The following is a 17,268-nucleotide window of genomic DNA, read 5'->3' as shown; positions in this document are numbered from 1 at the left end:
TAAAATGTGCAGGACATGGGGCACTCCAGGACCAGGCTGCCAAAGCAACTTAACTACCAGACTGGACAAAGCTTGCTCGTTTTTGTGGGCTATATTGTGTAATGGCCTGTCTTATGATATTAATTCAGTGTCCAGCAGTGCTATTTCGCATGTAGTAAAATTCATATTTCGGCTCAATTATGACCTCAAAATTCAGAGGACCCAGTGACATTCAGTGGAAAAATGTACATAAGAACCATGTGGAGCCATTTTGTTAACCACAAGGTGTGATTGTGACAATTTCTGAAAATCCAATTCATCTGTACCATTGAGAAATCTAACTTAGACATGACATCAACTATAGAATGATAATACAGTTTCAGTGGACTATGACAGTCTGTGATAGCCTTATCACCTTAACACTAGAAGTACTTAGAAAGATCTAATGGGGACTACTTCACACTAACTGTTATAAGTAAATATACATAATCATATATTTTCCTATCTCGCTGCACACAAGTGGTGTTGCTATTTTTTTTTTTCATCACATCTACATGGATCACTATTTCCTTGACATGTTTGACTAATTGTCACATTTGCCGCCTGCCATTCTCCTCCCCACCACAGGAGGTCACCGTCTCCCGAATACTAAGCATTTCTTGATCCTTTGACCTCGTTAGTCTGCCATCTTGTGTATATATACCCTGCGTTTGCAGGTGCTCATTGTGAAGTCTTGTTTGGGTTTTTCCATAATTCTGAGTATTTATGTTTATGATTAGGTTTTCTGGTGTTTTAACCTTCCCTCTTGGTTTGTTTTTGACTACTCTTTTGGACTCTTTTTGCCCTCTTTGGATTTGTCTGCTTTTTTTGGATTTCTGACCCCCTGCTTGTTATTACCTACCTTGCATCAGGAATTAAACTTGCACTTGACTCCTGCCCCTCATGTGAAGCAGTTTGTGACAGAAGACTTTGCCGTATTATGGAGTCAGCAAGTTTGGAGGAGTGTATGAACAAACAGGAACTGCAGTTGAAGGAACTATGTGGAATGTTGTATCAATTGCTGAACCGCTTGGACCAGCCCAACATAGCCTCCACATCTCCAACAGTTCCTCCAGAACAAAACTCCTCCACCCGGGCTATACCCACCTTGCGTCCTACGGTTTCCATTGCCCTCCCAGAAAGGTATGATGGCTCTCCAGACCTCTGTCAGGGGTTCTTGATGCAGTGCAGTATGTTCATTGAACATGACCCAGAGCAGTTTCTGATGGAGATCGACAAGATTCATTTTGTAATCTCCTTGCTAACTGGAAAGGCTAAGGAATGGGCCTCAGCACTCTGAGCCCAGAATAGTGACATTCTGAAATTGGAGACATGCTTTTTGAATTCTTTTAGGCGGTGTTTAATCACCCGTTGACCGGACATGATGTGGGAAATTCCCTGTGCGATATTCCTCAGGGAAAACCCTCTGCAGCAGAATATGCACTAGAGTTCTGGACCTTGGCAGCAGGTAGTGGCTGGAGTGAGGTTGCACTGCCCTCAGTGTATAAGAGATTCGAGGAGGGATCTCCAGGTTGAAATGGTCTGTTGAGGTGAGCAATTGACTCTAGATCGTGTTATTCAAACCTCAATTGCTTTGGATGGTTTGGTGCGTGAGAGGAACAGCCTGCAACGACCATCTATAACCACTCCAGTCACCCTGGCCTCGAGTACTGAAGCCAAACCCATGGAATTAGGGAGAACACCTCTACCAGAGTCAGAAAGACGTCGTCGCTTGAGAGAGGACCTCTGTCTATATTATTATAACTTTTATGTAATTTGTTCTCCTAGGGACCCGATTATTCTGGGTTATCCATGGTTAGTGCAACATGACCCTTCCATTATCTGGAGCAAGGGTGAGCTTAGTCAATGGAGTCAAAGTTGTTTTAAAACTTGTATCACTCTGCCTCTGTGAGCTACCAATATAGAGTTCTGGTGTTTTTTCTGAGAATAACATTCCACAATGCTATGCAGATTTTGCAGATGTATTTTCTAAGCAAAAAGCCAGTGAATTGCCACCTCATCGTCCCTATGACTGCTATAGACTTGTTACCTGGCACTTTACCACCTAAGAACAGAATCTACCCCCTTTCTCAACCTGAAACTAATGCACTGGATGAGTACATTGATGAAGCTCTTAAACTGGGTTACATTAGACCCTCCACTTCTCCTGCAGCAGCTAGCTTCTTTGTAGAAAAGGAAGATGGTGGGTTACGTCCTTGTATTGATTACCATGGTTTAAATGCGATAACTGAAATGTCGAGATCCCCTCCCATTGGTACCTGTAGCACTCAAACAGTTGAGATGCTGCTTTTTTTTTTTTTTTTTTTTTTTACCAAATTAGACCTGCGCAGTGCCTATAACTTAATCAGGATAAGGGAGGGGGATAAACTGCATTCTAACCACTAGAGGGCACTATGAATACTGTTATGCCATATGGCCTGGCGAATGTGCCTTCCGTCTTCCAATCATAAACATAAATGATGTTAGATGCTTGATCGGTGGGTTGTTGTCTACATAGATGACATTTTGAGAGATTCACAAACTTTGGAAGAACATCAACATGTTAGACTGGATCTTCCAAGGCTCCGTGAGAACCATTTGTTTGTCAAATCAGCGAAGTGTGAATTTCATAAAACTAATTTCTTTTCTAGGTTATGTACTTGAGCATGGATGAAACCAAGGTAAATGCTGTAAAGAACTGGACTATGCCTCAATCAGTAAAGGAGTTGCAGAGGTTTCTGGGATTCACAAACTTTTACAGATGTTATATTCGAGGTTTTAGTTCTATTGCGGCACCTTTAACGTCCTTGTTAAGGAATAAAAGTAAGACTCTGAAGTGGGATCTTAAAGCAGAGGAGGCATTTGTGTCTTTAAAGAATCGGTTCATTTCGGCTCCCGTACTGAAACATCCAGATCCCTCAGAGCCATTCATTGTGGAGGTGGATGCTTCATGTTCGGGAGTCGGCGCTGTACTTTCACAGAGAAGCGGCTCACCTAGGAAACTCTATACTTGTGCCTTCTTTTCTAAGAAACTCTGTAATGCAGAACCTAATTATGATGTGGGCAACAGAGAATTGCTAGCGATGAAACTAGCCTTTGAAGAATGGAGGCATTGGTTAGAGGGAGCTCATCACCCATTTGTAGTACTTACAGATCATTGTAACCTTGAATATCAAAACAGCCAAACAACTTTAATTCACGGCAAGCTAAATGGGCATTGTTCTTTGCAAGGTTTAATTTTCATGTTACGTATAGTCCTGGTACGAAAAATACTAAAGCAGATGCATTGTCTAGATTGTGGGAAGCAGAACAGCCTCAGAATATTGAGGAAAACATTCTCTGTTCTGACTGTTATGGCTCCGATCCGGTGGGAAATCATGGATGAAGTTCGGAGGGAAAGAGAAAATGAACCATCTCCTCCAGATTGCCCACTAGGTCGTGAGTATGTACCCACAGCAATGCGGTCAACTTCTAGAGTTGGTACATGCTACACCAAGTTCTGGTCATCCTGGTATTAATAAAACCATTGGCTTACTTAGGAATAAGTTTTGGTGGAATACTATGGAGTCTGATGCCAATGATTTTGTAAAGGCTTGTAGTATCTAAATCTCCCAGACAATTGCCTACAGGTCAGCTGGAACCTTTGCCCATTCCGCAACAGCCATGGTCACACATTAGTATTGACTTCATAACAGATGTGCCTTATTCTCAGGGGTTTACAACCATTTTAGTCATTGATCGGTTTTCGAAATCATGTGGGTTGGTCCCCATGAAGAAACTGCCAACATCGCTCGCAACTGCTGAGGCGAAGGTCAATCAGGTGTTTAGATTTTATGGACTACCTGAAGACATTGTATCTGATAGGGGGCCTCAATTTACTTCCCATGTGTGGAAAGAATTTTCTAAACTGCTCAGCATCAATGTAAGTCTCACGTCAGGGTACCATCCACAATCAAATGGGCAAGTGGAACGGCTTAACCAAGAAATCGATAGGTTTTTACGATCTTACTGTAGTAGATCACATGATTGGTCTCGATACTTAATATGGGCTGAGTATGCCCAAAATTCATTGACCCACTCCTCTACAGGCATCACTCCCTTTCAGTGTTCTAGGATTTCAACCACCTTTGTTTCCTTGGTCAGGAGAACCATCTTGTGTGCCTTCAGTGGATGAATGGATGAGGCAAAGTGGTCAGACCTGGGAGGAGGCCCATGTAAGATTACAAAGAGCTGTACGTAGACAAAAGATAAATGCATATAGGCACAGACGACCTTCAATTCCTTTTCAACCAGGGCAAAGGGTTTGGTTATGCACAAAAGATTAAGGTTAAAACTTCCATATAAGAAGCTCACACCCAGATTCATTGGACCTTTCAGGATTCTTTGTCAAATAACTCCAGTTTCTTATAAATTGGAGTTGCCCAGAAGTTACTGAATAGCTCCTACCTTTCATGTGTCTTTGCTTAAACCTGTTCATTCCTCCCAGGCTTTGTCTGTGACTGAGCCTCCTCCCCCGTTTTGAGGTTGACGGTTCTCCGGCCCATGTAATCCATTCTTTGCTGGACTCTATAAGGCATGGTGGTCGACTTCAATACTTGGTGGACTGGGAGGGGTACTGTCCAGAGGAGCGATCCTGGGTAGCCACGGAGGACATCCTTGATCCATCTCTTTCAGATTTTCACAGGGATCATCCGGACCATCCTGCTCCCAAGCCCAGAGGTCGAGCACGTCGTAGATCATCTTTGGCGCCGCCTGCCATTCTCCCCCCCACCACAGGAGGTCACCGTCTCCTGATTACTAGGCATTTCTTGATCCTTTCTCTGACCCCCTGCTTGTTATTACCTACCTTGCATCAGGAATTAAACTTGCACTTGACTCCTGCCCCTCGTGTGAAGCAGTTTGTGACAATGTTAGACAAAACTTTAGCTTCTATCTTTCTAGCCTTTCTGTGCCAATAAGCTGTCATGAGATCATATAAGTATGTGTTCTTTATCCACAGCAAAGGGTCAGTTCAGATAAACAGTGAGAATTTTTGCTGGGTTTATTTGACTTAAAAGCTTTAGTATAAAGTACTGTATTTGCAAGTACTAGTACACAGGTACTGAGGTGACTGTGCAGGGACTTGTCTGGAGGCCTCTATGTGCTTAGACATCCACCCATCCATTTTCCAAGCCGCTTCTCCATCAGGGCCGTGGGGGGGTGCTGGAGCCTATCCCAGCAGTCATCGGGCGGAAGGCAGGATACACCCTGGACATGGGCTTAGACATGCCAGCATAATTTAAGACTTGTGTAACACATTTTGGCAGGGCTTTGGATTTTGTGTGGTGTTGCCTTTTGGTTCTCATTTTGGAAATTTTGCCAAGGGCGGTACAATGTTTCATCTAGCAAAGCAAAATGCCATGTGCCATCTCTGAGTATGCAAACATGTAGGGACAAAGCTTGCTAGCTTATGTGGAGTATATTGTGTAATGGCTGGTCTTATGACATTAAATTTTGCCAAGGGCAGAATCTCACCTATCCCCCACGGTCATCAGGATCTCAGACCAGGGTGGCAGGTGGGTTTTGGAATTGGCAACCCTCTGTGCAGAAGATGGATGTAATTTCAGCCCTCGCATCTTTCCATTCAGTGCACGTTTTGCCATTGATGGAAACTTGGAACACTACATTGAACAGTGACTCCAGCAGCCCTGTCCACTGCTTTTCACTTCTTCCATTCTCAGACAGTGTGGCAGGGGTGGTGGCACAGGTTTGCTTTTGTCCAGAAACTTGCTTTTTCTCATCTTTCAATTTCCTCCTTTGAGTAACATGCAGTCACTGTATCTTTCCTCACTAAACTTCACATCATTGTCCTTTATCATCCTCCCTCTCCTCTAGGCTACTTCATTGAGTTAAACATTGTTCTGAGTCTCTTCTCCATCGATGGAACCCTGCTCATACTTTTAGATGACTTCAATCTACCATTGGACAAGCTGCAGCCATCCTGCCGTCATCCTGCCTGTTACCACTATCATCCTTCAACCTCAACCTCAGCCAGACTCCTCCAACACACAGAGCAGGCAATGCTTTGGACCTGATATTCACCAGACCTACTACCTCTGTGCTGGATGTGACAGTAACTCCCCTGCATCACTCTGATCACCACTTTCTAACTTTATCACTCTCCCTCCATGCTACTCCTGTCCATTCTACCCCATCATGCTCCCCCTCTTGAGGCAACATGCACTCCACTCCTTCCTTGTCTTTCACTTCAACTATCCTGACTACCCTTCCCCATCCTGATTAATTTTCTTCTCTCACTGGACATACAGATACTTTCCTTTCTTCACTCTCATCTGCAATTAACTTTCCATGTCCTCTCTCCTCCAGGCCAGCAAGATCTTCCCCACCTGCCCCCTTGCTGACAGGTGTCCTGCGCAGCAACCCAACGAACTAAGGAATACTGAGAGAAGGTGGAGGAAATCCAAGTTCGACTCAGATCTTCACTCCTGCCAATCTCTCCTTTCCAAGTTCTCACTCGAAGTTACTGCTGCAAAGTCATCTTTCTACAGAGGGAAACTAGAAGCATCAGCAACTGATCCACACAAGCTCTTCAGCATTTTCTCCTCTCTTCAAACCCTTCTCCTCTCCCTCCACCCTCTCCTCCCACCCCTGAGGATTTTGTCACCTCGTTGAGTAGAAGGTTGCTAGAATCCGCCAGTCTTTTTCCTCTATTCCCACTCCCTCCACTAAACCTCCTTCTCTTGTTCCCAATCCTTTAAACTGTATTTATTCTCTTTTCACAGATGCTGTCCTTCATCTGATCAAATACAGTAACCCAACCACCTGCCCACTGGGTCCCATCCCATCCCATCCCATCTGCATTGTTCCAGTAAATCTCCAAGGACCTACTTGCCCTTCATCACTTTTCTCTTTAACAAGTCCTTGTCATCAGGTGAAGTTCCATCAACTTCCAAGACTGCAAGAGTACTTCCAATCCTGAAGAAGCCCATGCTTGACAGCTCTGATGTCAACAAATACAGACCAGTATCACTCCTTTCTTTCCTTTAAAAAATTCTTGAACATGCAGTCTATAATCAACTATCCCTCTTTCTCACACAGAACCAGCTCCAGGACCCCAACCAGTCTGGTTTCAAGCCAGCGCATTCAACAGAAACTGCTCTTATAGCAGTGACTGAGAAGCTCCAATCAGCAAGATTAGCCAAACTGTCATCTGTCCTGATTCTTTTTGACCTCACAGCAGCTTTTGACATGGTCATCCATACAATCCTTCTCGATGTCCTCACCAACCTTGGAATCGCTGGCTGTGCGTGAAAGTGGTTCAAGTCCCATCTGGAGGACCGCTCTTATCAGGTGACATGGAGAGAGTCCACATCCTCTCCATGCAGGCTCTCCACTGGTGTCCCACAAGGCTCAGTGGTAGGTCCTCTTCTCTTTCACTAGCTCTCTTGGTGAGGTAATATCATTACAACTCATATCAAACTCAAGTAATGCTTTCTTTCTCAACCTCTGATGCACAGGCTTCCAGTTGCATCTTGGCATGTCTGTCTGACATCTTTTCATGGATGGCAGATCACCACCTGAAGCTCAATCCTAGCAAGACTGAGCTGCTACTCATCCTTACAGGTTCTCATCATTATCTTGCCATCTCATTCTAATTCTCTCTAATTGTTCTGTATGTAGAGACAAGAAGTCTTGGTGTGATTCTGGATGGCCAGTTATCGTTCTCGACATCACAAACCTAACTCTGTCATGCAGATTTCTCCTGTACAACATCCAGAGGATCCGACCTTGACTACTGCAACTCGCTCTTGGCTGATCTTCCCATGCAGGCCATCAAGCCTCTGCAACTCATCCAGAATGTGGCAGCACAGCTCGTCTTCAATCTCCCCAAATTCATCCATGTCACCCCACTGCTGTGCTCTCTTCACTGGCTTTCTGTAGCTGCACACAATCGATCAGCGCATTCCTACTTGATGGCAATAGTGAAATCTCGAACTGTGCCACAAACCCTTCAAGCTTTGAGTACAGCTCGGCTTGACCCGCCATCCTTCAATGTGCGTGTCTGTTTCCCCTTGTTCCTGCCTGTTTCTTGCCCTCTGTAATTGCCATGTGCTTGTTTTAGTTTTGCTTTTTATGCTCCGCCCTTTCCTCCGCCTTCCCCATTAGTATCTTCACCTGTTTGTCTCCTCACTCTTCCAGATGTTCCCCATTTGTTGTAAGCTTTATCTAGTCCTTTGTTTTAGTCAGTGTTTGTCTGGTTTACTTGTCACTTTGTCTGATGTTAGTGGTTCTTTCCCTACCTTGTGTTTTGTTTGTGTGTTGTTTCTTTGTTTAAGCCTTGTAGTTAGTTACTTTGTATTTTGCTAGTTTGTTTTTGTTATTAAAGTCTGCTTTTGTTATTAAAGTCTGCCTTTCAACATGGATTTAGCGAGCTTGTTCAAAGTACAAAAGAAGCTTTTTGAGGAGAATGAACTTAAGCTTCAGGAATATTACTGCTTGCTTCGCCAGCTTCAGCTGTTTCTTTCTGGTGGGGCTGAGATCTCCACCATCCTGAATGGGGAAAGAAAATTATCCTAATTTTTTACCAGAGGATAATTTTGGGGAAGCGCCAAGGGACATAGGCTCTGACTGGTGTATCACCCAGAAACAAGCTTCCCTGGCCTGAGTCCCTCAGCCAGCCATAAGCCAGGAGCAAGTGATGGCCAAACAGGAGTTGGAGGAAGGCAATCTCTTGAAGCAGAAACGTAAACACTATCGGTGTAAGGGCAGTGAGGGTGCAGCCAGTCCAGCAGCACCGGAAGCCTCCCAGGGCATCCCAGTAGGCCTGCTTGCCTCCCAGGATGTCGCAGCAGGTCCACCTGCCTCCCAGAATGTCTGAATATCCAGACCTGCCCATAGCATCTATTTCCAGATTTACTTACCACTGTGTGTCATGAGCTGGCTCCCGGTGTGTTCCAGTGCCGGCTTCCAGAGTTTCTCTGTTCTGGGCCAGCTCTTGTTCCTGTTCCCGTGCCTTGGCTGCCCTTGCAGTCCACTGTCAAAGCTAAGAACTATGTTGTTATTTAAATAAAATAAGGAAACTTTGATAACTTTTAAAAATAGAAATGCATCCTAAAGTTTCCCTTGATGTTCTTTGCTCGTCACAAAGGTCATGTCTAAAAGTCAAAATGCAGGCTGTTTATCTGAAGGCCTCAGCAGAGCCCTAGAAGGGTTTACTGTTCGTATGTTGAGTTTATTCAAGGGAGAAAGTCGAGTCGCATTAGTGCAATAAGAACCAAATTTAGATAAGTGCATTGCAAATTAACACAGGACTCTGCAGTGTTTCAGTGTAATATGCTTGGCCAACTGCTGTCTTTTTAAGTTTTAACTCACAAGACATTGAATAATGACTCGACTTGTCATGTTTCCTTAGTGTAATCAGGAAATGATGTTTCTATGCCTTAGGGACAGCACTGAGGGCATCATGAAAAGATGGAAAGTAGCCTTTTGTGATCATTTATGAGGAACAGGCTAACTGAATGGTACCCATCTAATTCAAACAGGCTATTAGATCCACATTTTTTCAGCTCATTCAGTCTAGTAACAGCAATTCTTTATTCAGATTTGGATGACTATTTATCTACTATCGCAACCACTGAAAATATTGCTGTCACTGCAGTATTGCCTTTTCTGTATGTCTATCCAGTCACATGAAGCAGTAAACATTTAAGCTATACTTGCATTTTAAAATACTTTCAGTTAAAAATGTTTAAATTTAATGGTTCATTAAATGAATGATTTTAATGATGTGTAGCAGCTGGGATAGGCTCCAGCACCCCCTTGCGACCCCGAGGGAGAAGTGGCTTGGAAAATGTGTGTGTGTGTGTATATATATATATATATATATATATATATATATATATATATATATATATATATATATATATATATACATACATACACACACACATTTTCCAAGCCACTTCTCCCTCAGTTATTATATATGCTAGCAATATTATATTTGCTGCTAGTAGCATGTAATTTTTAGATATATATATATATATATATATATATATATATATATATATATATATATATTACATGCTAGCAGTAAATATAATATTGATATAGATATAATATATAATGTAGCATGTCTTATCAACAGAAGGAACACTAGATCGTCTGCCCCACATACACCCTTTGAAATCATGCTTTTGCCCAGCCAGCAATCTAGCTAGCTACCAGTCACACTTTAACAATGCCATTACCTAATGGTTATAGCTAGCTATAGCTAGCTAACAGAACAATTGGGCTATGTTTTAATCAACTGCAACAGAGAGCTAACAAATGAACAGGCCCCTCCAATAACTTTCAGAGAAGATTTCCAGATTTCAAAGTTAAAATCTTTCCTTTGTGAACGTGCATCAGGAAGCACATGATCATGTTACTGTTAAGAATATTAGTAACCACCACTCTTTATAGTAAAGAGAGAAAAAAGCTCTGTTTTTTCTGAGACAAAGCAGAGTTTCTGGAGTGATCAAAGCGAAGCAGCAAATGAAGCGAACTGTGCAGCAGTCAGTGCAAGAAGCCTGTGGCAGGTGATAAGACTGCGTCGTGCTGATGTTCATATGGTGGGATCTGCTTACCAGATGCTGTCTGCATAGTTTGTGGAAGTAAGCAGTGATCCAGAGATAAGAGAAGCTAGAATAATAAAAGACAGGCTGAGAATTTCCAGGTCCAGAGGGAAAAGTCAGTGCTCTGGCTGCAGCTGGGAGTGAGTTATCTCTCCTGAACTAGTAACTCTATCCCTGCTGTTCCTGACACTCTTCTGCACAGCAGTCCATCAGGAGAGATCGGACAGGAAGTGTGTAGGGGAGTGCGATTTGGAACAAAGGGGGGATGAAAAGGGAAGGCAGATCTATAAGTATTACTGCAAACCAATGTTATTTAATCCAATCAAGGAATATATATATATCAGCATGTAATAATCAGAATGATTTATTATTATTAATAATAATAATAATAACAATAATAATAATAATAAAATACATTTTTGAGGAGATTAGATATAAAATAATCCACTTGCTTAAAGGAAAGGGAAAGTCTAAGGAAAAACAGGAGCTTCCAAAACTGGAGCTGAAAGAAAACAGGATTTATAACAACTTTGCAAGACCTGTTAGACCATCAAAACTGGCATCGTCAGATAAACAGTGCTTGAAGCTTTCACCTTCGAGAGAAAGGAGAAAATCAAGCTCCACTCTTTCTTCACATCTGAAAAAATCCACAGGTTTTTCTGTCCATCCTTTCACTGTGAGAAGACAGCTCAGTGCTAGAGCAGTCAAAAAGCTGTTACTGGGAAAAGAAAACACAGAGACAAAATGAGAAAATTAGCAAATGAAACAAAGAAGCTGCTGGTGTTCTCATAACCACAGACCACTCCAGAGCTCAGATATCATCACAGAATGGTTTGGGATTACCTGGATTGTGAGAAGCAGAAAATTCAACCAGCTTCCAAGACTGAACCTTGGAGGAAAAATATTTCTGTGGATTTCTAAAATTGAAAGCAAATGGTTAACACACTAAATATGGAACAATTTGGTATTACATTTAGTTGTTGAGGCTTCTGTGGAATGTTTTCTCCTTTTTTTCCTAATGCTAAAAGTTTGTAAAATTAAGATAGCATATTAGACATAAATAGTTCCATTCTAGACACAGACATAATGTACAGGCATACAGAATGAAACACCATGATGCTACATATGTGTACATTGATGCAATGCCCTTAAAAATGTATCTTCAAAGATAAATTTGCAATTGCACTGAATTTGAAAGCGTTTTATTGCTGTCACAGGACTCCTGTGTAACTGTCAGTCTAAAGCATAACCTGACTGTAATGACTACCAAAGCATAGCCAGATAAATGTCAAGATCCAGTTGGATGAAAAAATGTGTCTTGCTGCTGATAAAAGGGGTGTACAAGCAAACAGCGCTGCAGTTGCTATGGCACCAGAAGTGATGACTCTGTTGAGGAGGCACAAACACAAAGCTGGTGTCTAAGGTTACATGCCCAGTTTAATTATATTAAAATAAACTTTCAGTCATATATGCAAAGGAAAAAATTCCCTTATGAAGAAAACTTGCTAAGTACAAATATCTATATATATTAATTTTGTCTTTCAATAGAGGAAGACGTGACTTAAATTAAAAGTATAAGCTTAAATTTAAAGCTTTGAGTGAGTCCTCTAGAATACTTCAAAATGAGTTCAAAATGTTGGGAAATTAATGCTGCTGTTTTTGTTTAACTCCTTACTAACCTTTTATCAGAGTTCTATTCATCACAATCTTCTGCATTGACAATTTATGTGAAGTGGCCCAATGGCTTAACCTGAAGCAACCATGCAGGGCTAATTTAGTTATACTTAACATGGATGACAAAATTATAGTTTAATTAAAAACTGTCCACTATGCCATAACACATACACACACACATACAAAAGTAGAAGCAGTCACCTGACCTGTCTGTTTGAGTGATAGTCATCCAAGCTTAAACAAATAGAAAAATACACTATCAAGCATGGATAAATGTACTTTTTGGTTTAAGAGGCTTACAGTGAGTATTGTGTTTAACATGTATACACAATGTAATGTAAATTCTGCCTGTGGCAGAACAGAAACTTCAAATAAATTTACAAGAAACTGTAAAAATGTTCAAAGACATCATTTTCTATGTATTTTCTATGTATTTTGTAAAAAAAAAAGATCATTATTGTGATAGGTTATGTTTTCTGAACATCCATCCAGACATCCATCCATTTTCTAAGCCGCTTCTCCGTTAGGGTCACGGGGGGGTGCTGGAGCCTATCCCAGCAGTCTTCGGGCGGAAGGCAGGATACACCCTGGACAGGTCGCCAGTCCATCGCAGGGCAGACAGACAGACACAGACAGTCACTCACACACTCACACCTAGGGGCAATGTAGCATGTTCAATTGGCCTGACTGCATGTCTTTGGACTGTGGGAGGAAACCGAACATATCTGAACATATTTTCTGAAAATCAGTATTTAAGGTGGAACAGGAAAATGAAGCTGGCGAATGAAGAACTTACTACGGTCTCATAAAAATCAAATGTTGAGAGACATTTTACAAGAAACTGTTTTTCTTTTGAGGAAAAGTTTCCTGCCAGAGATACAAGAAATGCGGCTATAGCTGAGCTAAAGCATAAACCAGAGCAAAGTCAGTTTGAACTTTCATTTCTTTTGTATTTTTTAGCCTATACTTGGGCATTAGCACATACTGAACATATTTACAGCCAAGATGGTAAAATGTTACTTCAATAAAATGGACATTAAATAATGTAGCTCCCAAGGTGGTTTACCTTACTTGAAAGGAAAGAATATCTGTTCTTGCCATTTGTGTTGCCAACCTGTGGTCTAAGGTTTTTTATTCTGTAACTACAGGAACTACGGTGCAACCTGGTGGAGCTATTCTTAGGTTATAGGAATATATAATATCCTGCTGACCCAATTTTCATGGTTTACAGTGCAAATGTAAATACATTTCTTTAATATTTAGTTAAAAAGTACATGTCTGATTGGAATTTGTTCTGGTTCTTGTTGTCACCTTGAACAGCAGGCTACCCAGCTTTCTCTTTTCAGCAATGTGGTATAGTGAGTTTTTTGTACATTTTTAGTTTAGCTTGGGTGTGACCATTCATCACAGCACTGTACAAATGAGCTAAGAACCATTTGAGGTTTATTTTTAAGAGTTAAGTTTCTGAGGAAGCTTTGCTGACCCTGTTTCAGACAGTAAGACTACAGTGATGTGATTATTGCCTGTCAAGCTGAGCCTGTGCTGGATCTGTGTGCTCTTGCAGGTTGGTGTCCCAGCTGGAGATCAGATTCACTCAGACAGTAGACAGTGTGTTTCCCATGAGGATGCAGCGCGAGCGGTGATGAAGTCTTTCCTGGCGCTGTCCCCAGGAGACAGCGGCAGTCACTGCAGCGCAAAGAAAAAACGTCACCAGGATTAATGAACCGCATGCATGTTGTCATCTCTACTATCTCTCTGCTCTCATTATGACTTAATAGATTTTCATAGAGTTTTGCTGCCTCTCCCAGCTGCCTTTGAACACTCGAATTGGAAACTGGAAGAACTGAGGCTGGATCTCAAAAGCTTCATTCTCTTTAGACCTATTATGAGTGGTATTATTATTATATGTCCAAAAGTTTGTAGACACCTGCTCATCCAAAGTTTATTTCTGAAATCAAGGGTTTTGTTGCAGGAACAGTCTGAAGTTTTCTGGAAAGGCTTTACACTAAATGTTGGAACACTGCTGTGAAGATGGTATTAATATTGTGCAATACAACATAAAGCACCTGTAAAACAAAGGAATGTTTAGGTTTTCAACCCTTTACTGTAAAAGTAGTTCAATTGTTCCCATATTTGAGAACAAACTGAGGACAGTTTGACTGTAATACATATATGTTCATATCAATATTACAGATGAGGACATTGTTGAAATTTCCCCAGTTTGTTCTCGAAGATTGAACAATTCAATTAACACCATAGCAGGATTCAAAGGTGTTACAGAAACCCTAATCATTTGGACTTAAGGTTTACTGCAGGTTACTACATTCTTAGTGAATGGATGCTGAAAATAACTGCTACCTGTGGAGATGGTATATAACATTGTTAGATCAAACAGCTCTGGTTTGGTCTGCACTGTGAAGTAAATGATTAAAACGTTCAGCTCATTATTTATGCAATAGCTGCATCTGAATAATAACCTCCATAGAAAATACTCTCAGAATTGATTATTTAATGGGTGTGTAAACCTCCATAATGTGTCGGGTAAGTTTTTTTTAGGAAAATGTACAATATTTCTGGACTATATAAGGCAACACACAGTCTCATCTGAATGCAGTAGAAGGGCAAGGCCAATTCTTTTCTTTTTGCTGCACACTGAAGACATTTGCGTTTAAGATCAAAAGATGAATTTGATATGATAGAACAGAACTTTTTAAATTCCTGATATTTACATTCAGATGTGTTAAACAACTTAGAACATTGCACCTTAGGTGGCAGACCACACATTGTTTTGGTAAGCAAAAGTACAGGAACGTACAATCTTAACATAAAGAAAAGAACACTTAAAGTTTTGTATATCGCTTGTATTATCTGCATCAGACCAGCAATCCACTGAAATTAGTAAACCATTGCATTCTTCTTTGTGAAGCTTTTACATGCTTTTTCCACAGCTTCTTTTAGTTGTTGTTTTTTTTCGGGGGTTCCTCCCTTCAGTCTCCTCTTCAGGAGGTGAAATGCATGCTCGATTGGGTTAAGCTCTGCTTATTGACTTTTTCCACTGATGAAGTCCTTTGATCTGTTGGCAGTGTGTTTTAGGTCATTGTCTTGCTACAAAATGAAGTTTATCCCAACTAGCAAACAGAATGTTTCTGTAGACTTCTGAATTCATTCTGTTGCTACCATCATGAACTACATCATCCATAAAGATTATTGAGCCCATTCCAGATAGCTCTCAAGTCTTCATGTTGGTTTGACCTTTTTTTGCTATCCTTCAAGACCAAAACCCAAGACTCTATCTTGGAGTGGACATTCAGAGCTATTCATTGTTTAAAAAATCAGTCTAACAGGGCACACTTGGGCAACAAGAAACACCTGGCAGTCACATTTTCCAATATTTCAATATATCAAACAGAAGTATTTCAAGTTGTTTAAGACATCTGGATATAAATATTAGGAAATAAAAGCTGAAATTCTGATATATCATCTCATTCAACTTCTGCTTTCAACTCCAAACGTCTTCAGTATATAGCAAACACAAAATAATTGGCCTTGCTATTTCAATACTTTTGGAGAACACTTTAAATATGTTTGCATTCCTCCGCTTGTATTTGGATTTAGATATTTTAATTTATTTCAAATAACCTAACTACTCTGCTATTTAGATCTATATTTTTTTATTATTATTATTTTATTGCATCTTTGAATCTTTTATCTGCCTTATATAGTGTTGTAATAACACGATTTCCCTCTGGGATTAATACAGTGCTCTGTCTTTCTTTAAAATCTCTTCTTCTATGTTTGATAAGATTAGGAGTTCACTGCAGATGTCATCCTCTTTGTAACAAAGCTAACAATCCCTTTCAACCAATTGTGTGGCATCAAATAATACACTGACATAACCCCTGAGTAAATCTGGTTAACCTGAAGCATAATAATACATGGGTTAACTAAGCATAAGCGAATTTGAACAATATACAGAACAATATATAACCAATATATAATCATATTGAACAATAAATAATCAAATAATCCAGTGCCAGGCTCTGGTCTCCATATCCATCCCGAGAACAGAGTTTGACTGTGTGAGATACAGGCCAGTTAACCGTCTCTCTGTTTGCTCTTCTGCCCGTCACATGCTGTCACTGTCCCTAGCTCTTTGATGGTGTGTGACAGCAAGTCAGAGCCATGGCCCAAGCGAATGTCACCCAGATGTGAATGAATGCAGCAATACGAGGAACAGATGTCCCCTCTCTGCACTCATTAGCCACAGCTAAATGATGGCCATCTCAAGCCAAAGCCAGCAACCAGTGAGAAAACAGTCACAGAGAGGCATTCAGTAGAAGACTGAGCCTGCACCCCATTATCAATGGCATGCATATAGATTGTCTTTAAATAGTGAATGGTTATAGATTATCTCCTGTAACTGAATGTGCACTATAAGTCCCAATTAATTCAAACAACCCTTTTAATGAATAAACTCAGGTATATCTATTGCTGACAAAGGCATTTGAATTGCACGCACAATACATAATTTTCCACAGCAAAGCATTGCCAACAGAATTGGATGCCCCAGAGCAGCTACATATGAGGCTGTAGTTACAAGGCCCAGTACACATTGGGCGTTAGGCTGTGGAACAGTGGGGCTGTGTTCTTTGAAGTGATGGAGCTCCATCTAGAGCTGCTCATTAACCCCTCACTGGTTGATCCCCCTACGTGGTGATGTCTCACCAACAAAAGAGAGAGGGTACATATGATTGATTCTTTCAGATAGCTTGGTTTTACACTGGACAATAATCTCAGCTTCAGTCAGCATACCACAGACACATACAAATGTTGCTAACTGAGACTTACAGCCATCCATAACTCAAGCAACTGTCTGTTAAACCCTGTCTGCACTGTCTCTTGTAACGTAATATCATTAAGGAAGTTCTTCTGTATGGTGCCATATGTTTCAATATACTGAAAG

The 17,268-nt window shown here is 41.0% G+C and overlaps 1 long non-coding RNA gene across 1 annotated transcript; it reads left to right on the top strand.

The window, feature by feature from the left end:
• The first annotated feature begins 720 nt into the window (after nt 1-720).
• LOC108435177 lies at nt 721-4,900 on the top strand. Its single transcript, XR_001858428.1, has 2 exons — nt 721-1,161; nt 4,505-4,900. It is a non-coding gene; the product is annotated as an uncharacterized LOC108435177 (long non-coding RNA).
• The last annotated feature ends 12,368 nt before the right edge of the window (nt 4,901-17,268 follow it).

This window comes from Pygocentrus nattereri, chromosome 6 (assembly GCF_015220715.1).
Source record: "Pygocentrus nattereri isolate fPygNat1 chromosome 6, fPygNat1.pri, whole genome shotgun sequence".
Classification (NCBI taxonomy): Eukaryota; Metazoa; Chordata; class Actinopteri; order Characiformes; family Serrasalmidae; genus Pygocentrus; species Pygocentrus nattereri.
The sequence above is the reverse complement of the archived record's forward strand: the minus strand, read 5'-3'. Positions and strand labels throughout refer to the sequence as shown.